The sequence below is a fragment of the Xyrauchen texanus genome, chromosome 34 (genome assembly GCF_025860055.1).
Source record: "Xyrauchen texanus isolate HMW12.3.18 chromosome 34, RBS_HiC_50CHRs, whole genome shotgun sequence".
NCBI lineage: Eukaryota > Metazoa > Chordata > Actinopteri > Cypriniformes > Catostomidae > Xyrauchen > Xyrauchen texanus.
In genome coordinates this window covers 28,349,753-28,356,197 of record NC_068309.1, presented here as the reverse complement: position 1 = coordinate 28,356,197, position 6,445 = coordinate 28,349,753, and positions in this window count along the sequence as shown.

The window sequence follows — 6,445 nt, the reverse complement described above, 5'->3', positions numbered from 1 at the left end:
CCCGGGAGGAGGCAGATCCAGCCCTTTCACTGCTGTGTCCAGTACGTGCCTTACGTATCTACCTGGACCGCACACAGAGCACTAGACGCTCTGAGCAGCTCTTCGTCTGCTTTGGGGGACAGCAGAAAGGGAATGCTGTCTCCAAGCAGAGACTCGCCCACTGGGTTTTCGACACCATTTCCCTGGCTTATCACACCCAGGCCGTGCCCCCCCTTTGTGGGTCCGAGCCCACTCCACCAGGAGTGTTGCGTCCTCATGGGCACTGGCTAGGGGCACTGCCCTAGCAGACATTTGTAGAGCAGCGGGCTGGGCAACACCTAACACTTTCGCGAGATTCTACAATCTCCGAGTTGAGTCGGTATCGTCCCGTGTTCTCTCAGGTACCGAGCCCGTAGAACTCGGTGGCACGCCCACGATCTGACCGGGTGAATCGCTTGCATCTAGCGCCCTTCCCCCTAACCAGGGGAAACAGTGCGCCTTCATTCCCAGGAGATCTCAGGTTTGGGACACTGGTTGATTCCTCCCTAGCCCTCGTGGGTCGCAGTTCAGCGGAGGAACTCGCCGACCCAAGCCACTGCGGGTACCGCAAGATACCCTGCACTGGTATAGGTGCTCCATACCTGCTCGTTCTGTCCCCTCTGGCGAGCTGACTCCCGTGTTTCCCTTAGGCAGTCATGGCTGCCTTGGCTGCCGTGCTGTATGTTCCCCCCTCTATAGGCTGGATCCACCACTGCACCAACTTTTCTACATAGGCCCTAAGTCAGGCCTCTGATGGTTTTGCCACTTAAACTTGCCTCCCCTCTCGGGTAGGCATGGCCTCCGCAGGGTCTTCTCCGCCCTGAATAAGGGCTAAGACCCCCTTCCCTCAATGCGTGTAAGGGCCCCGGCCTAAGTTGCTCTATGCGAGAAACATAGAGAGAAAAGAGGCCCGGCCAGGCTTGGCCCGTTCCCAGGTTGGCGGCCAGCACCTTGTTCCCCCCTCCAGGGTAACGATAAGGAATCCTGATGGGTTAAATGGGGCATTGGGGAAGGGTACGTGCAGCCTGATACAGTTGGTCGTCCTGCACGTAAGAATACCTGCTCGCTCCTGTATCAGCAGTTCACGTACACGGCTCAGCGCGTGGTGCTTTTATAAGTGGACCCCTAGTGTCGCTTCTCCGACACAACGTGGAGAGAGCGACAGAAGGGGAACGTCTAGGTTACGTATGTAACCTCCGTTCCCTGATGGAGGGAACGAGACGTTGTGTCTCCCCTGCCATGTCACTGTTGTGGCCGGACCATTTCCGGCTCCTCAGAAAAATCCTGAATGAACTCCCGTATTTGCGCCGCTTAAATACCTGTATGTCCGGGGGCGGGACATGCAAATACTGGTTGCCAACTCTCATTGGCCTTTTTTCATAGTCCAGAGGTGAATATCGGCGCTCAAGAGAGACCCCTAGTGTCTCTTCTCTGACACAACGTCTCGTTCCCTCCATCAGGGAACGGAGGTTACATACGTAACCTAGACGTTTATGCATGTTATGGACATTATATAAAATGATAAAATACTATTTCAGAATAATAATCAGGACTTTTTGTAGCTAAATAAAATCATACCAAGTCAAGGGTAAAACAACAGTAGGGGAGAGGGCTGTCACACAGGGAAGGTATCACAAGGGCTACATCTAATAAGGTTTCAAGTCAAAAGTCCAATACACAGATGCCCACCTGCACATGCATTGAGTGTGAGTAAGTGTAATCAAGCTTAAAATCACGCTTGTGCCAAGTAAACTGCAGATGCCTAGATTTATTGTGGAAAAGGAGTTATATTTTGGTCTGTTTCTCATCCAAAACCATTTCTATCACTTTAGAAGGCATGGATTAAACAATCTGAGTTGTATGGACTACGATTATGCTGCCTTTATGTCCTTTTTGGAGCTTGGAAGTGTTGGACCCCATTGCTTTGCATTGTATAAACTAAAACACCTCATATCTTAATCTAAATATCTTCAACTGTAGAAGTTTGAGCCAAAATATAGGTGAGTAAATGGTGAGAGAATGATCAGTTTTGGGTGAATTATCCCTTTAAATTAAAATAATTATAGTGTAATATTATAAATGATATCTTCCAAACTAAAATTCTGCTATCTTAATCTTTGTGAAGTTCTTTTGTAAACTTTAATGTTATAAAAAACAATTTTATATTTGTTAATTGCAATAAATGGTCAATTTTGTATGTTAAATGTTTTATTCATATTGTAAATTGTGTTTCCTTACTGTCAACATTGTGCTGAAAAGCCTATAATGGGCTATTAATGGTAGTTTCAATTGTGATTACTTAACACTTATAGAATAACAACAACAACCGCTGTTGTGGTATGTTGTCACAAAAAGTAAATGTGTGTTTGATGAACCGTATCTCTTTTCCTGGACAATACCTGTGGAAATATTGAATAACTTTATTGAATGCAAGACAATAACCTATGTGCTTAAGCAGAAATTTACTTTAAAAAATAAAATACCCAAAGAAATATTCACTAGAGTAAAAAAGATTGACAACAAGTCCCTAAATGGATGGATATAAATAAATCAATAAATAGTCTTGAATATTCATGTTCATGTCATGAAGTCTTAATTCTCATTAAAGGAAAGCTATTCTTCAAACAAACATCCTTCCAAACATATTAAATGCATTTGGTGAAATCAGTAACGTCTTTCCTGTCCAGTCTCATGCTGGTGCTGTCAGCAGGGCCCTGATGCCGCATTCCAGGTGGCACCTGGTCCCTCCTGTCTCTATTTGGAGTGTAGGTCCTTTTGTTTCCCAAACCGTGACTGAAATCTCAAAATCCAAACATACCAAAACCTTCATCACCCAGAAACCATCCCCCTTTATATCTGTCTTTTGTCTCAGGAGAATGTGAAAGCGGTCTGCCTCTCTCTTCTGGCGATGAGTTCAAGAGCGTTGCACCACTGAGCGTTACGGTCTTGAGAGAGAGATATGGAATCTCCCAAAGACTTGAATGGCTCCTGCTCAAGAGGGTCGTCTTCTCTGCACCCACCCGTGGCTTCCTGGGGCCAGGTGTAGATCAGGGGTGGGAGGGCTTGTATAAGGAAGATGATTGTGTTGCTCTGATCCATACACTAACACAACAGGCACACCGGTTGCCCGCTGGTCAAAACACTGAAGGCCTGTTCATTGAGATGTACTGCTAAGAAGTTTCATGGACATCAATCAACCATAACTACCTCCCCTATAAACTATGATAACAGTGTTGACATGAAATTAGTTCATTTAGTAAACAGCATACTGTGTAAAGGCTAGGGTGCACTTCCTTTTTTGTGCCGATAAGTGTCGCACACGGCCGAGCGCTCTAGCCTTCTAAAGTATACTCTTTTAAATGCAAAAAATACATCCAAAATAAATAAGAAATGTGCATGAAATGCTGTTTAGAGTTTAAATTGTTTTATTAAGAGACATTAAACTAGATAAACTATATATTTAATTGGTTTCTAGGTACAACAGTCTGTGAAATAAAGATTGTTAATAAAAATGAAGAAAAAAATTGTTGCTCCAATTTATTACTTTATTATTACACTTTCACATTTCAAATGCAAGGTCTTCATAAGTCGAAACACCACAAGTTCAATAATAAAATGTTTGGAGCAATAGTATGAGTGTGTGGATACTTACTATTTTTTATTTTGTTGTTTGCTGCATTTGTATTGTGTCCGGCTGATATATTGTCATTATGACTCGTAGTAAAGAGATGTCGAAATCGTAAGATATCCAATTACTTATCCAGCTCATACCTATAGGTAACAACAGAATTTTGAATCGATACAATACATGTACAAATCATATTTTAGCTGGCCTTCCATCCAACATTTTATTTTAAAGCTGATGTAATTTCTGTGCCACTAGCGCCACAATATGGAATTGCAAAAATAAATTTTGTTTTCTTAATACACCTCCATCTGCTATTGGTCAAACAAAGAAATAGTCCCACCCCCAAATCACGCCATTGGTTGAGTAACGTTCTTGGGGTGGGTGTAAGCGGATCGCTCAAATCAAACAGAGCAATTTTCACAGCGTCACAGAGAGCGCTATCAGTTTAAGAGAAATTTAACCTATGAATGGTCTCTGCATTTTAAGCTGGGATAAGAGAAAGTATTTAATACAGAAAAATGTACATACATCAACTTTAAGAAAGGAAACGCATTTATAAATGCAATACAAATGACTGATGTATGTTAATAACTGTAATACACTTCCCTCGTCTCGCTCCAAACTCCAATGTTTTATTACTCCCGTGGTACAATCATGTTATTTTTTCTATTTTAATTGTGGGTTTGGGACTTTATGGTTAGGTTTAGGTTTATGCAGCACCATTTCTGACAATTTTGGCTCTGTAGGTGAGATCACTGTTGTTGACGGGGTATTTTGCGACTTCCGCTGACCTCGCTATTGCCGCTTCCCTCTACAAGAACGTTGTCATCATTGGTTATCTTGTCAGTCATTGGTCCTTACACGTTGGTGCCCCCCCATTGGGTTTACATTTGGGTCAAGGGTTAAACTTAATAAACTCATAATAATATAATTTGTTGAGAGTAAAAGTTGTACGCATTTGTACAAGCCAACCTGTGCCATTTTTTTTTACGATTTCGCCATCTTGTTGTATTATTACGACTTAACATTAGAACAGGTTGGTTTGGCACCTATGCCTAACTTGGGTTCAATGTGCACACTTTTTCTGAACTTTTCTCTATTGAACACCTCATCCAAATGGTTAAAAATGCCATCAAGCATTACCACAACTGATGGCAAAACTAATATCAACTGTGACTATTTGTGTCATACTGCTTGAAGTAACAAAATCTTCATTCAAGGGAAAAACCGCAAAACTAAAGTCTAATCTCAACACATCCTATTGTGAACACATGAGCCACCTTTAAAAGAAACCCTTCACTTTATCCTGCAACAATGTGTCACATGATTGACAAGGGAAAAGCTGAGAGCTAAGAGGCCGGCTCAGCGCTACCCCAGTGTCCTCAGAAACTATGAGAAGCTCTTAATCAGACCAAACAATGCAAGCTCCAGCTCCCAACTTCTTTAATGGTCTGATCTAATAAGCTGAAGAGAACTTTGAGCCGATCCCCCTGGATTACCTCTGAAGATAGTCCACAGCAGGGAGCCCTGAAGAAGAACCCTGGATACTCCTTAATTTAAACCGGGGATGTCGACCCTTTGAACCCCTACAATGCCGGTCCACAAAGGGGGTGGTGGACTTAACAAAGGATGGTATGACAATGTCAAACAGTGGCTTAATGTCTTCATAAGATACCTTCTTAATGAAAAGAAATCTTAGGAATTTGTCAGGAGCAGTTGGAAAGAATTGATTCTTGCCCTCTTTCAAAGCACATCATGGAGCTAATTTTCAGCAGCATGTGTTGATGAAATAAAATAGTCAATTTGTGTGTGTATGCGTGTGTGCGAGTGTGTGTGTGTGTGTTTTTGTTTTTGGCTTGAACTTCCAGCTTCAGCTGTAATTTCGCCTTTGATTCCTCCTAAGAAAACAAATTCAGTCTTTTGAGTCATGTCTCAAAAGCCTTGAAAGTATATGTTGGGATTTCTAAAACACGGCAAACGAGTGTTCAACCATAGATAGCCCAAAAAGGGCAGTTTCTCTGAGATCTGAGAAGATCCTGAAAGATCTAGTTACATATAATTCCATCGATGTTATTTCTCCTCGCGCATGCCTTTATCCCTTTAACGCAAGCTTTATGAACATAAACAACGACCTCAGGGTTACTGCCTGGACGCTCTGTTTCTGTTTTTCTGTTGTAATCAATACTCCACCAAATATGGTTTAGTTTCCATGCAGATAACATATATCGCAATTGGACATAATCCTCAAAAGAAAGGCAATCAGATGAAAAGCTTGTCAGGGTGAATCAAAATACACACGGGACCTTCCGAGACCATCGCAGCTCAACTTGTATTTATGGAACATAATCTCTTTATTCTTTCATATGTGCAAAATTTATCAAAGAGCTATCCTGCTTAGGCAATGTTTGGAAGAGAAATTCTGCAGAATAAATGCACAAAAACATGTGCCTGTGTACCGAAATACACTACATTCCTCATAGTAAATGCTCATAGAGTTACAAAAAAGTGTATGTAAGTACCTGTCATGGTCATGTCTCTTTAGACTACTCCACTTGTGTCATAAAGACTTGTGCCTTGAGTGAGAGTGTGAATTGCCTCATGATGAGAGCTGTTACACTCGTACAATGGATTGTTGTTTTAATGAGACAAAGATGCATTCACCTAATTCACTCTCACAGAATTGGGAGTTATAAATAAAACAAATAGATAGATGGATGTCCATTAAGTTCAATAAATAAACTTCAATTGGTTCAAAATGCTGCTGCCAGAGTGATGACAAGTACTAAGAAATATGATCAT